The 14,952-nt window shown below is 45.7% G+C and overlaps 1 long non-coding RNA gene across 3 annotated transcripts; it reads right to left on the bottom strand.

The window, feature by feature from the left end:
• Window positions 1-648: 648 nt before the first annotated feature.
• Window positions 649-14,508, bottom strand: LOC122200829. 3 transcript variants are annotated; one of them, XR_006193946.1, is made up of 3 exons: window positions 14,312-14,508; window positions 10,385-10,663; window positions 649-1,212 (listed from the first exon to the last, which is right to left on the bottom strand). It is a non-coding gene; the product is annotated as an uncharacterized LOC122200829 (long non-coding RNA). The 3 variants fall into 3 exon arrangements; XR_006193945.1 differs by lacking the exon at window positions 649-1,212 and adding an exon at window positions 6,171-6,209; XR_006193947.1 differs by lacking the exon at window positions 649-1,212 and adding an exon at window positions 13,928-14,051 and having other exon boundaries at window positions 8,422-10,663.
• Window positions 14,509-14,952: the final 444 nt, after the last annotated feature.

The following is a 14,952-nucleotide window of genomic DNA, read 5'->3' as shown; positions in this document are numbered from 1 at the left end:
ACCCTGTGCTTTTAATTAGCCCTGGAGGAAAGCAATACTGACCCCTGTTACTCACGTCCATGTCTCTAGCACCTGGAACTGTGCTTGGCACATAGTCTTTGATCAATAAATGCTTATTCTGTTAGCTGAGCTGAATACCCAGATCTGAAGGAATCCAGAGAAAGAGACAGAGGACAATCTAGTTCTGTCCCCTGGATTTCTCTACAGATAACTGATCTTATCCATTGTGGTGAATTCTTATTAGTTTTCCTCTTAGAGGTTAAACTAATTTCCAGTCCTGAAGACCCCTTCCTCTCCCCCCGTACACTGAGCGCTTCTCCCTCTTGGCTTGGGTCGGAGCCCCTTCTCCCACCTTAGACCACCCTCTGCCTTGTCTCTGGCAGTGGCAGCAGAGTGGAAGGGACTCATAGTGTGAGCCAACCTGTTAGTATTTACCTTCAGCTATTTTCATGCTTCCTAAATTCAAGCAGGCCAGGCTCCAGAGCTTTGGGAACTGTTGGGTCGTTGACAAATTTATTTAGAAAGTGATATGCAAAAGTCAGCACAGGTCAGTCTCTCCAAGGAGCCTGATTTTGACCATCTGCTTAGGGGATGGAGATTCCTCTTCCCTAAGCTGGGAAAAGGAGGGGTAGAAATCCCCCTGCGGACCCTCCTCCCTCCACCCTGAGGCGAGAAAACACTTGACCAAGGCTCTTCTTTCAGGTGCTTGGATTCAGGAGGCCTTGACTGCATCCAAGATGACAACCCTGTCCTGACAGCAGTGACGACCAGGGGACCCTCTCATTTGGAAAGTCCCTAACCTCTATTACACTGAGGTAACTTTTGCTAAATTTCACATAAAATATACATGAGACTGTATTTTTGCAGGCGGCCAGGTATAGTCGAAAGAGCATGGGATTTGAAGACATAAATTTAACTTCTGGCTCTGTTACTTCTTAACTCTGAATCTCCTTCCTTATCTGGCAAGTGGAAGTAACTAATCTACCTTAAATTTACTATAAGGACCAAAGAGAATATTCATTTACCAGTTCAACAAACATTCATTAATTAGGATAAACAAAACTTATGCCTTAGCAGGTAAGCCCCTAAAGCTCAGCGGTGCAACACAATGGAAGTCTGAAGCATTTGCTGTAGGCTGGTAGGGTCCTCTTCCATCCGGTACTCAGGGATCCATGCTCCCTCCACCTCCTAAGGTGGTTGCTGAGGAGGTTGCTGTGGCAGGAGAGAAGATAAGGTCAGTTGTCTCTTCCGTGCCTTGGCCCAGAAGTGACACATCAGCTCGACTAGTGTTCTCATTTGCTAAAACTTAGTCATGTTCTTCCAATTTCTTTTTAAGGGAGGCTGGGAATGTCTCTCCATTTGGGCTCTGGAAGAGGAAGCTATATGGAGAACAAATAGCATTGTCTCTCCCGCAGCATCTAGTATGGATGGGGGACACAGAGATGAGCAAACAAAGTCTCTGTCCTCAAGGAGAACACAGGCCAAAGACAAAATGTGTAGGCACTATTAGCTCTCAGGATGGTTCTCCTCCCCTTTTAATTCTGTAATTACATTAATTCAGTTCAATCCTGTATTCAAGTAACTGTAATTTCCCCATGATTTCCTGCTATCAATAATTATTTATACCCTAAATATTCTGTACTTAAAACTTTATTTCATGCCTATCAATTTCCTTTGAGTCATTCCCGCTTCCTTCCCTAGATGGTAAATCCCTAGGGCTGGATTTACACCTTCATTACCTGTCAGTCATTCCCCCCACTCCCACCCCCTAACCCCCCGCCCCTCGTAACCGAATATGGTACCAGTCACATGGCAGGTTCCCCTTTCCCCTAGATTTTGTTGAATTTGAGTTTTACATTTGTATCTTTGTTTCTTTTCCTCCATGATATTTCTCTTCTCCCTCTGCACATTGCTTCTGGGGCCCACCTTGCCCAGCAGACTACCCCAGGCTCAAAGAGGAGACACCCAGTTTCCCAGCCCAGCTCTTCCTCTGACATCTCAGGCCGTGGGGTTGTCCTGGGTAGAGGCGAGACCAGCACACCCATCCTTCCTCTCTCCTTCTCTGCCTGACGACCCTTTCTCCCGGGACTAAGCATGAGAGCACCCTGACTGAGCCCTGGGGGAAAGGTGCTGTCTGTGGAGCACCTGGCTCGGTCAACTGGAAAAGCTGTAGGTAGACAAGAAGGGTGCTGGTGGATCCAGAGGAAGGCTGTGGTCCCTCAGGGAATCACCTGAGGCTCCCTCACTGAGCCTCTTTCCCCTGAGGCTGCCTCCACCTGCCAGGATGGGGGTGGGTGAGCAGCTCCTAGGCAGCTGTTGGCGCTCCATTCCTCTCTGACGGTGCCTGGTCCCAACAGGGCTCAATGCTCTTATCATCCCGGCAGCCAGGTCCTGCCATGTTGGTGAACAATAACGGATTCAGCCTCCCGTGTTCATCATTACCCTGCACCTTTAATCAGGAGTGTTATCCGCAGCTCCTGCCCAGGCCTCATTTAGATTTCTTGTTTGTAGCAATAATACCCTTTTAATATGCTAAATGAGCGAGCAAATGAGCCTTCCTCCACTTGCGAGGTTTTTAAAAACATCCCTTCTTTAGTGGATGAAGGTCATTCTTTTGGCAGATTAATACTTAACTAGGAGGCCCTGTTTATTGTCTGGGGTCACTTCAGCGGCTGTCACAGCATATTAAAGAGCGCAGGATTGCCCATGCCGGAACAATGCGGCTAGGTGGGAGATGCGGGAGGGGCGGCCCCTCACCCGATTCCCTTCCCTGGCTCTCATTTAAACTCCGCAGCCGTTATTAATACTTTAATTTGTAGTGCATTAATGAATTCTAATCCCCATTATGTGTTGAGCAAATGGGCCTTCACCAGGCTCTGTGCCATCCAAGTGAGTCCTGGCTGTGGGCTGGGCAGACTCACTAATGGCATTAGTGAGGGGCAGGGGTCCCGGGGCCCCCTGTGAAGGGGCAAGGAGAGAAGCAGGCACGCTGGCTCCTGGCAGCTCAGTAGCCAAGGGGCAAGTGGAAAGGGAAGAAATGATCGCAAAGACACTGTTTGAAACCTCGGCCCCACTGTGCCAACCCTATCTCTGCACTTTCCGGCTCCCCATTGCTGTTCCAAAATTGTCCTCATCTGTGTATAATAATAGCATCTACCGTATAGGGCAGACTTGCATATTAATTGGAATAATATATAGAGACGACTTACAGCACGCAGAAAACACTTATTGAGTGTTTAATAACATTTGTTATATTAATTATTGTTGCTATTCCCTGACCAAACCTCCTGGCTCTCTTCTCCACCAGGACAAGCCTGAGAGATGGGCTCCTCAACAGTCCCTACTGGCATCTCTGAGCCTTTCTTCCCCTCTCAAGGCACTGGTTTATGAGCCTGACTTCTCTGGGAGGGCAGGGACTGTGTCATTCTAATTTTTACACCCCCCAGTGTGTAACAACAGTGCTTGTCAAAAAGTAGGTGCTTCATAAAGTCTGGGTGCACAAGCAATTGAATAAACGAAGAGCGTTGGATTGGGCTCTCTCGTCCCCGATCCCAGAAAGACCTGAGTCTTTCCATCTGTCCCAGGAAGACAATCCACAGAGGCTACAAAGCTCTCTTCCTGGTGTGTCTACTTTTACCCATCCTGAGCTTCTGCCTCTGGCCTCCTGCCCCAGGAAGACCAGTCCTGCCCCCTCTTTGAACTCTAACCCTGTTTCCTGAGCCACTCAATGGTATCAGCTTGGTCTTGTCCATCCCTTGGGCTGCAAAGCAAGCCCAAAGGCAAGACTGGGGTCTCATATCTCACTTCCATGCCTTGTACAGACATGTTCAAAAGTCAATGGATTGTAGCACAACCTGGAAAGGGGTGCATGTGCCCAGGGACCAGTGCTCATTTTCTTTCTTTCTTTTTTTAATTTATTTTATTAAAAAAATTTTTTTAAATGTTTCTTTTTGAGAGAAACAGAGACAGAATGCAAGTGGATTAGGGGCAGAGAGAGAGGGACACACAGAATCTGAAGCAGGCTCCAGGCTCCGAGCTATCAGCCTGGAGCCTGATGCAGGGCTCAAACTCAGGAGCTGTGAGATCATGACCTCAGCCAAAGTCGGACGCCCAACCGACTGAGCACCCAGGCGCCCCTGCTCATTTTCAGATTCTAGGCAACATGAGGGCTAGGGCTGTATGTCACACGTTTTGTGTCTGTCTTACTCTGAACCTGTACCATTGAGTGCCTCATTCAGACATAACATCAGCTATTTAGAAGACGTACCCTGGGTCAGGTGCTGAGCAGGGCGCTCAGAGGATGTCGCTGAATCTGCACCAGAAGGCTGATGCATAGCATTATCACTCCCATGTATCAGATGACGTTCTAGTTGCATTGCCTTGCTCACTAGTAAGTGCCCCCCAATCTTACAGCAAGAAGAAACCTCAAATGTCATTCGGGACAAACTCTAGTTTTTAGTTCGAGGTGCCTGAGACTCAGGTTTAGGATGGTCTAGGGTCACACAGCCATTCTGTAACCCAGCCAGTGCTCAGAGTCCAGCTAGTTCCTCCTACCCTGTGCTGAAGGGGCACGTAGTTTGATGGGCCAGGCCATCCTGCTGAGGCTGATGCAGGGGCCCTGCTGGATGGGCCAGGATGCTGAGAGCCTCCAACCTCAGGCCATGAGGACTTGAGTCAGCCCCTGGTCTAGATTGCTCTGCCCTCTGGACTCCCCAAGGCCTCTAAGTGCTGTAACTCAATTTGACAAGTACTTAGGGGTACCTGCTCTGAGGGAAGAAAGCCCCCAGCTAAACACCAGAGGCCCTGATTCTGGCACCATCTCAGTGACCAACATGATTTATGAGTTTCCACCTGTCCCATGGAGGGTTAGTATTCTAAGTGGAGGCCTATTCTATTGTCTGGTGGGGGCTGGTATTCTAAGTGGAGGCCTCATGGGGCTCCCTGACCACACTGCCCTGGCTCACTGTGATGGCAGGCAACTCTTCCCCCAAGGCCACTCAGAGAGCCCATCCCTGTAGATTCTAGCAGAAACTCTTCTCCCACCTCCCCCTGATGTCTGCTCAGAACCCAGGGTCCAGTCATTTGGAAGAGAAGCAAATATTCCTCCTGTGTTGTATACTCCTGATGTGTTATATACCTTCCCAAACTTCCAACCTGGGCGACACAATGAGCCGCTTTCTTCCATTAATGTGGGAATTTTGTTAGACTCAGACTTTTCTTCACTGGCACTAGACAAACAACTTCCTTGGTCCTCTATGCCATCCTGCCACACAGCCCAGGGTGTCTCATCCCTTCTATTGGCAGAGATTTAATGGATCTGAAGTTCAGTGAATCAGAAATCAAAAGACAAAAGAAGAGACGCTGATGGATTGTGCTCTGCAGAGACAATGGGCTTTCTGGCCAAGTTTCTGTCTTGCTCTTTCCTGATGTATCGGCCTGATGTCCCCCAGCCAGTACTGGCCTCTGCCTTGGCTCTTAAGTTGCTCTCAGAGCCAGTGGCAGCCTTCCCTCTGGGGGACGTGCCAGGTTCCATCCCGTGTGTTGGCATGGGACCCTGGGGGGCAGATGGGTATAAGAATATGAAGCATGTGTGAGTGTGTGTGCAGGGGCCATGTGGAAGGTCTCCGTGCATGAGTCCATATGAATAATGGATGTGGTAGGTGGGTGAACATGCATATGCATGAATGGGGGTTCGTTGTGTGTTTATTACTGGGTATGTAGGAAAATTGAGGGTATTTGAATATGTGGGTAATGAATGAGCCTTTAGTGTTACATGAGAGCTTGAGTGTATTTGGATGATACGGATACATGCACTAACATGTTTGGGAATTCTTGGCATGGATGTGGATGGGGTGTTGGTGTGTTTGTGTTCGTGAGTGGGGATTCTGGGTAAATGATAATGGTGTGTATGTGAACAAGTGTGTTACAACAGAGGTATTGGGTGTGTTGGCGTTTATACATCACACAGCTGTATATGAGAGTGTTGGTATTTTTGAGGCAGGATTTAGAAATGTGTGTGTGTGTGGGAGGGTGCCTAGGTGTCTCAGCTGGTTAAGTGTCCGACTTCAACTCTGGTCATGATCTCACCATTCATGAGTTCAAGCCCTGTGTCGGTTTCTGTGCTGCCAGCTGAGACCCTTCAGCCTGCTTCAGATTCTGTGTCTCTGTCTCTTTCTCGCCCCTCCCTGGCTTGTGCTCCATTTCTCTCTCTGAAAAATAAATAAACATTAAAAAAATTTTTTAAATGGTGGAATGCTCAATTAAAAAAAGAAATGTGTATGTGTGAATTGGTAGATAAGTGTAAGTATAACGAGTGAATGTGTATATTGCTATGCAAGAATACATATGCTAGCTAAGTCAGCATAATTGATAACTGGGATCCATGGTTCTTCAAGTGTCCATCAAGAGAATTCAGAGGTCCTATGAACTTGAGTGGGAAAAAATATTAAATCTTTACTTTTACTAACTTCTAACCAAAATGTAGCATTTCTTCCAATATAGACAACAATCCACAGTAGTATTACAGTGTCTCTGATTTTATTACCAATAGAAATCACAGATATTTTCATCTCATTTTATAGTTTGTGCAGGTATATCAAAATATCACTTATAGTCGCTACTTTAGTTGTGAGATCCATCATTAGATTTTATTTAAAGCTTGAATAAGGAAGCACACATATTACCAATCCACAGATTGTGTTAAGAATGCTTTGAAAATTGAACTTTAAATGTAATTGTTTTCCGTTGTACTTCTGTGTATTTCATTTTATGCATTCAAAAACATTTTTCCAAGGGGGTTCATGAGTTTCATCAAACTGCCAAAGGGGCCCATGGCACAAAAGCCCATTACTCAGATGCTATGTGTAGATGTGGTCGGCAGATCAATGAGTGGGGCCCTTGTGTGTGAGAGAGTATGTGGTTATGCCTTGGAATGTAGGAGTTTACGTGACTTGCAGGCATTAGGAGTGTGGGTGAGGGAACAGAGATAGGTTTACGATCCAATCCCCAGAACCAGATTCTTCCCTTTTCCCCAGGGAAACCCAGGGAGTCTGTGGTGGTGGAGTAAAGGGATGGGGAGTGTGCTGTCCAGAGGGAATGTGAGCTGAATTCTAAACCTTTCCCTTTGAACATGGACTTACTCCAAAGCCCTTTTATGCAATTATTATTGGCAGAAAGTAAATTCATTCTCTGAATGCTGGCTTCCTTGCTGAACATAGGTGGGGTGACATTTCTCACCTGATTCATGGAAACCCTTTCCCTGTCCCTGCAGACAACTTCAGGTCTCTTTGGCCAAAGGTGATTGGGCCTCACCACTGACCTGTTATTTTGCTTGTTTATTTCCAGACACATTAAAACCCATCCTGACCTAACATACATAGCCCTCTTTGGCTTAGCTAAACACATCCCACTCTCCACTCCCTGGCCTGGCACATGCCCCTACGCCTTTCTTCACATGACATCACCTCAACTCGATCACCTCCCTGCTCTGCTTCCTGGCTGGGGTGTCTGCCAGCTGGTCTCAGCCAGAGGACAGCTATAAAGTTCTCCTGAAAAATAGCTTTTTTGAGCAAAGGGGAGGAGGGGGAAGAGGAGAAGGTGAAACAGGATGGGGAGGAGAAGGGAGGGACGAGGACTGCATTCTGGGGCTTCCTGCTCAAGGGGTCCAGCCCCAGAGTGATGGCTCTCAGAGTCAGAATCCCTGGAAGGCTGCTCTTTCCCTGATATTTAAAAAAAAAGTTGATTTTTGATTGATACTGATAATGCTTTCATCCTGGAATTTATTTGTCATTGACCTCTGAAGTGAGAGTCAGAGCTCTTCTCCTTCTCTGGACTTTTAATCCACACCCTTCCTCCATGTGAGATGCTCTCAAATTCTCCCAAAGGGTAGACAGTGGACATTCCCATAAGCCTCTGGAGAAGAGGAAGCTCTTCACCTTTGTTAAATCAGGTCTCATAAGGCTTCCTCAAAAGCTGTTGTAACCCCAAATCCCTCCTGCTTCAGTGTAAGCCTCTTGATTGGCCTCTGGAGGAAGAAGGGCAAAGCTGTATGATCTCTGAGTTTTGAGAGCTAGCAGCCAGCCTCTTTTGAAAGAAGCCAAGTAGCCGGACGGCCTGGGAGCAGCCCTGGGACATGACCTTGAGAGGTCTCTGGAGCCTAAAGTGGTCTGTGCTCACCTGTGTGGTGGGGAGAGAAGTGATCTCTGAATAGACACACAATTTGGCTGCCTCTGTGTTTGTGGCCTTTGTAGGAGTGGATATTCTATGACTTAGAACTATGAGACAGCTTGGGTGAGGATCCCCAGGTGGCCAAACACAGCAATGCTTCAGGCCTCTGGAAATAATCTTTTATAGGAGCAATAACCAGAAATAAATCCAGAAGGGACCTCACTGACTATGAGAAGCAATGAGTCATGCTGTTCTTTATTGCATACAAAATTCTCCTCAGACTGAGATGTTTTCTGGAATCAAAAAAGGGATCTTTCTTGGGGACAAGCATGCAACCTGGTCTTGTCCTCTACATCTTCTCAGGTAGCTTGCAGCCTACCTGGATGCACTGGTTTGATTCACCAACCCTTTGGTCTGTTCCACATAAACTGTGAGGTTGATAAACTCTGAGCGAGTCACTTGAAGCCAAGCCTATGTCCTCAATTTATGTATCCAACTCAGGGCTGAGCTGGAGAAGACCTGAGTTCTTCAACCACTGCTTTCATCCTCATCAGGTGCTGCTGGTTAGAAAGTATTCTTTGTGTCCTTGTTATGGAAAATTCCATTTAGAAGTCCTAGTGAGTTCTCTGAGAATCCCATCTCAGGTTTGAGAGGACAACTCTTGTTGAATGGTCCTCACTCAAAGTCTGACATTCAGTGAGATAGGAGATGAGGCTCCTCAGTTTCTGATAGTCCTACTTTGGGCATGTAAAAATGGTTGGAAGGTAATTAAAGAGAGTCAAGATCTGTAGGATGGTTGCCCAGCTGCCCAGGGCTATGCTAAGGGCACCACTGGTGGCTTTTGTTGTTTCCCCATCAAAGGCATGTTTGTATTTGTGTTCTCACTTACCGAGACAAAATATAATCTTGTATTTTTGAACATGAGTCTCTTTGTGTTCACCTGTCTGCACCCATTTTGGGATAGCCCCCCAAAACTCTTAGGAATGAGCTGCAGGAGGAGACATAAGCTAAGCAGAGGTTATAAATGTAAGGTGGAAATCTCCCCATCCTAAATTTGTCCAGGCCCTCATTTCTACAGCTGGGCTGGAATACAGTCATCTTTTGCATCAAGGCAAGAGGCATTCACCTACCCACCACCTCCATGCTGTTCCTTTCTTGCTTACAAGGTATTCCATGTCAGTTAGTTAAAAACATAGGCTCATGGGCTTCTACTAACCAGATGGACACTTATTATTTGCATTACTCTGGCAAATTATTCAAACTTTCCAAGCTTTAGCTTCATCTTTTCTACAATGGGGATAACAGTACCTTTGTCACATTATTGTTACCAAAATTGGGATAAGCCTGGTAAGACAATTAGCCAGAACCGACCCTTGTTAGTAGTACATACACATCATTAGTGGTGGTGTTACTGTTATTGTGCTCATTCTCTTGGTTCTCAATCCTTTGTGCCACTGACTTTGTGGATTTCCTTTAGGCATTTGTCTATTCTCCAGACCCATCTTCTCTGAGGGGGAAATTTGTAGAGACAGGAGTAGCATGGGATCCCAACTGGTCATCTGTGGAAATGATTACAGTGTGCCTTGACATTTATCCCATCAGCCCTTGCAGTGGTCAGGGACGCCTGAAAAGTTGCCCTCCACTTTGAGCAGCTTCTTGTGGGCTCCTCAGAATGCTGCCAGAGCAATGGCACCTACTATCAAAAAGGTTGGGAAGCACCTGAGTTAGAGAATGTTGGCTCCAAGACCAGAAAATGTTCATACCAGGCAAAAATTATGGTCCATACATCCTGAGCAGTGCTCAGTGTCTCGTGAGAGGGGCCTTTTTGTAGTCTCCTGGAGTGGAAGACTCATGGATGTTTGTGATAGGGGAAGGGGAAGATGGGCAGCTTAGAGATGCTGGGCAGAATTCTCCCCCCTTGAACTTAGATGCTGGAGTGCCCTGATATCAGGTATTTCTAGATTTTTGCATGGTCTCCCCTCATTTTTTCTCACATTCTTCTTGTTCCATTAAAGCTTCCTTGTAGATAAACCATCCTTTCTTCGTTTTTAAAAACGTGGGGAACCCTGAGTCTAAGCGGCTTATTTCCTCTCAGATTACTTACCAGTGCTTGTAGGTGGCCTTAGGTTCCTGAGAAACATCTCTCACTACAAGCCTTTTCAGGATCTTGTGAGAACATCCTTAATGCCTGAAACCCCCTCTGCTGAGTGTTACTGACCTTATGTGAAAAGAGATGTCAAGCAAATCTCCTGCTAGTCACACATGATTTGATGCGGACAAAGAAACCACAAAGCAATCCTCCTCATTGACCTGGTGGACATCTCTCTCTTGGTGCAGCAAAGCTGGACATGGAGGGGATGTGGTCAGAGGTCCCTGTGTCTTACATGTCCCTCCTCTTTACTCGGAGAGTCTTCAAGAAAAATCTTCTGGGGTGAAGCTTCAGTCAGAGTAAAGAGGGTCCCCAGATCTCCATCTCTTAGCCATTAGGAAAACAAGACTGCAGATAAAAAAAAATCCAAACTTAAAACCAAAGAGGAGTCACCCAAAATGTAAGAACTAATCACCAAATTGGAGTGAGGGAAGAAGAGGCTTGAGGTATAGAAGGAATGATTTTAGGTTTAAAGAAAGAAGGACTTTGCACAGTTGGTGACAACCTTCTGGAACTCCTTATCCCATGGGTTGGCTTGAATTGAAAATTTAAAGATGTTGCAGAAGCCAGTGAATTTTACAAGGTCATTAAAAGAGTTGTTCTGAAGTCAGTATTTATTTAATATCTTCTATTTCTCAGGCACTTTACTAGGTACTTAATGGTCTTTGGTTTCATTTTCACAAGAATTCTGTAAGTTAGGGACCATTGCTATTCCCATTTTATAAATAGGACTCATACTGGTTAAAGAACATATCTAATTGAGATGCATCTTGGTAATCAAACTTGTACTTGTCCAGCTGCAAAGCCTGTGGTACCTCTAGCTATTCTGTTTTTCTAAGGCAGACAAAAATATACGGAGCATTTGCTTACCTATGTAGGTTGAGATTAGGTAAAAGGGCAAGATTGGCTTTCAATTATTCATGCTTGCATGCATTCCTGTGTTCATTCCCTTAATCAGTATTTAACTATTCTGTTCTGGGCACTGTGATCTTGGTCATAACATGTCCCTTGGGTCTTTAGTTTAAAATAAGCCACTAGGGTAATACCAAGTATAAGGAGATACTTTGCTTCCATGACTCACATCAAAGTAGTACAAAGAGACAGATACAAAGAGCCAGAAGTCCTTGTGTCCTAGCATGGTTTTTCTGTGGCCAAAGATTACTTAACAGTTATCTGTCCCAGGAGCTGATAACCTACTTTTCCAAGCCCTACTGTCCCTAAAACAATCATTTGCATATAAATGCATAAGCCATGTCCTTTGTCTAGTAAGGAGCATGAACTATATGAGAGCCAAGCGAGGCTGATAGTTCTGTTCATGTTTTAGACCTCATCTCCTTACTCCTCTTCAAGGACATTTCTCCAGGAACCATCATCTCTTTCTCATGAAGTATGATTTTTCTCCTCCTTTCTGGATCATTTTTATCAGCATTTGTACATGCCACAATTTCTCCCATATTAAGAAAAAAAGCAAAAACAACCTCCTTTGACCCCTTTTTTCTCACCACTTCACCGAAATCTCTTATCAAGATCACTCTAAATGTGATGGCGATTTCTCACTCCTCACGCTAGTTGACCTATCAACGGCAACCTTCGACCCAGTCAGTTCCTCCTTTGAAACACTGTCTTCACATGGCTTCCAGGATACCATAGTCATTAGTTTTCCTTTAAATTTTCTGGCTGCTTTGTCTGAAATCACTTTTGTTGGTTCTTTTGCATGTACTCAAACTCTCAATGTTGGAGTGCATCAGGACTCAGTCCTCAGGGTTCTTTGCCTTGGAGCTCATCCACCCCTGTGTCTGGATGCATTGAGGATATCACCCTCAAGATGCATTCTCTCGCTTCTGCTCCAGACCCACATGCCCCCTGTCTACCTGACCTGCTGAAACTGTTACAGGCATCGCAAACTAACATGTCCAAACTTGAGCTCCTGCTCCTCCTTCCTAAGCCATCCTCTCCTACACATCCTGCATCTCTGTCTATGATGACTCTATTCCTCCAATTGTCCCAGCTCAGTCTTGGTGACATCTGTGACCCTCTCTGCTCTCTCACCCGCCATGTCTCCTCTGTGAAAAAAAAATCCTCTCCTACTTTCAAAATACAGCCAGAGTTCCACCACTGTTGACCACTTCCACTGTCACTACCTCGGTCCAAGCTGCCATTACCTCTTGCCTGTAACACTGCATTAGCTTCCCAATCATGTTCGCTGTTTCTGCTTTTGGTCTCTCAAGCTGTATTTTCCACACAGCAGTCTGAGTGATCCTGCTAAAAGCACTCTGATACTTCCTGTGTCCCCCAGGGTAAGAGCCCAAAGTGCTCACATTGACCAGAGAGCCCAGTATGACCTGACTTCCCATTTCCTCTGTGACCTCAGCTCCTTCTATTAACTGTGTTCTGGCCACACTGATCTAGCTGTTTCTTTGACACACAAAGCACAGTCCTGCTCCAGGCCCTTTGCACTTGCTTTTCTCTGCATAGAATGTTCTTTCCCCAGCTACCACATGGCCAGCCCCCTCACTTCCTGTTAGGTCTTTACTCAAATGTCACTTGGTCCAATAACGTTTTTTTTTAGACCCAAATCTCAAATTTCATCTTCCACCCCTGGATTTATGTATCTCCATTCCATCATTTTTCCCCTCCAAATAACAATATCTACTACAATGTATTTTATGAAGTTATCTTGTTTATTGTTGACCTCTTCCAATAGAATGTAAACCCAGTGAGGACAGGAATTTTTGATGGTTCTATTTAGTGCTGTAGTTCAGCATTTAGAAGAGTACCTAACATACAGTCTGTTTTCAAAAGTAGTATGTGGATAAATTGGATAGTGAGAAAAGGAAGAAAGCCTAGGCCTGAGAAACTGCCTAGTTCACAAAAGAAACCTGAAAAACACCAAAATAGATCAAAAGCCACTTTTAAAACCTTAACACTAGGATATTACCTAATACTAGGTCTTATAGCTCTGAATCTTATCCATAAAGTGCTTAATAAAGTAAAATATTTGCTATTCTCTTCTGGGGACTGGGAGGGGAAAATTGCAAATATTGCAAAAGTATAAGGTGAAGGCCAATGATAAATTAACTAGGATATTGCTTATCACGCTTTAATATCAGCAATACTAAAACACAATGCAAGCCTGGAGTCAGATGTCATAACGGGCTTTCATCCACCCAAGCTTTCTCTAGCGGCAGTTTCCTTCTGCTTCCTCTTCTGTGAAACATGGGCACATGTTTAGGTGATAAACGCTTCTCAGCAACTTACACAGGAATCCTGTCTGTGGGATACTGTGTTACAATAAGGTGATAGAGCCTAAGGTTGCACAGAGTGCAGGGACTGATTGGTCTTCCTAAGGGTGAGTTTCACATCAAACAATAGACCCGTGTGCCAGCAGATCTGAGAAATGGGTGCTAACTGCAAGGACCTTCCAGTAGCAAGGCGAACCTTGCATGGGGAGGCGGGAGTGTGGATGGTGAGAAAAAAGAAGGCTACAAATGGAAGCAAGTTGTTTCAAGGGTGCAGAAGGGCCTTGATGCCCAGGCTTTGCACTCAAAGTTGCCCCTACTTGGCCCCACACCATGTAGCTGACAGTCAACAAAGGTATTGCAAGTCCCTTACCAGCCACGGTCTATACCTCCCAAGTCTGCTGTCCACACTGGCTCTGGTCAGCTCATGATTCTGGTCACTCCCACACAGTGTTACAGTTGCTGACAGTCCTGATTTCTTAGTTGCCACCCAGGTGCTACATAAGGACCCTCAGTCAGACTCTGTGGCTGATCTTCCTACCCTTGCTCCCTGAACATAAGAGAGTCTAGCACTGCATCCCCAGCCCCAGAGCCCAGATCCCCTCACGTGAAAGGTGATTGTCTAGTAGGGCTGTGTGCACACTTTTGGCAGAGAGTGTATAACTCTGGCAGCCAGGGTCACCTCCTCAACCAGCATCCCCTTGTTCTCTGTCTAATTCAACAAACTCCATGGCAACGCGGGCCCTGCACAGCTTACCTGACCTTCCCCGACCTCACTGTTAACAGCACTCTCACTTAGCTGAGTGTGCTGTGAGCCTCCCTCTCTTCCCGTGGCCTCCTCTGATTTTCTGCATCGCCCTGCGGTGAGTGGGGGTAGCCTCTATTGGACAGGAGGATCGAGGAGGGAAATAGAGGGGGAGATTCAAGGCTGCGGGTGAAGGAGCAGGGAGCTAGTCTCTGTTCTTACCTGGGATCTGTTCTAGAAGGTGACAGTTCAAGTGGAAAAAGTGGCTCATTGTTGACTCTTGCACTCCATGAGAATATGTCATAATGCATGTTCTAAGATTTGTTTTAGTTTTGGGCACAGTGGATTGATGCTCATGTCGCTCAGGATGATTTCTGACAGCTAATTGTGAAGACACATCCTCTATCCCTCCTGACCCATGACTTACAGGGATACTTACATGGGGATTTGGGGACCTTTCTTGCCAAACTAAGGCTTCTCTGGCGATGACAAATATCCATAATGTGCTATTTGGAAGATTATAATCAGCCATTTCATAGTCCCACTGATTTATGCTGGGCTTTTTATCATTGTTCTTTCTTATGATAAATATTCTTTTTGTTGTTTTACTATCGTTTTTATTCTTATTTTATATTTGTAGAGCACTAGACAGT

Source organism: Panthera leo, chromosome D1 (assembly GCF_018350215.1).
Source record: "Panthera leo isolate Ple1 chromosome D1, P.leo_Ple1_pat1.1, whole genome shotgun sequence".
Lineage (NCBI taxonomy): Eukaryota > Metazoa > Chordata > Mammalia > Carnivora > Felidae > Panthera > Panthera leo.
Note: the sequence above shows the minus strand (reverse complement) of the source record. Positions and strands in the feature narration are given on the sequence as shown.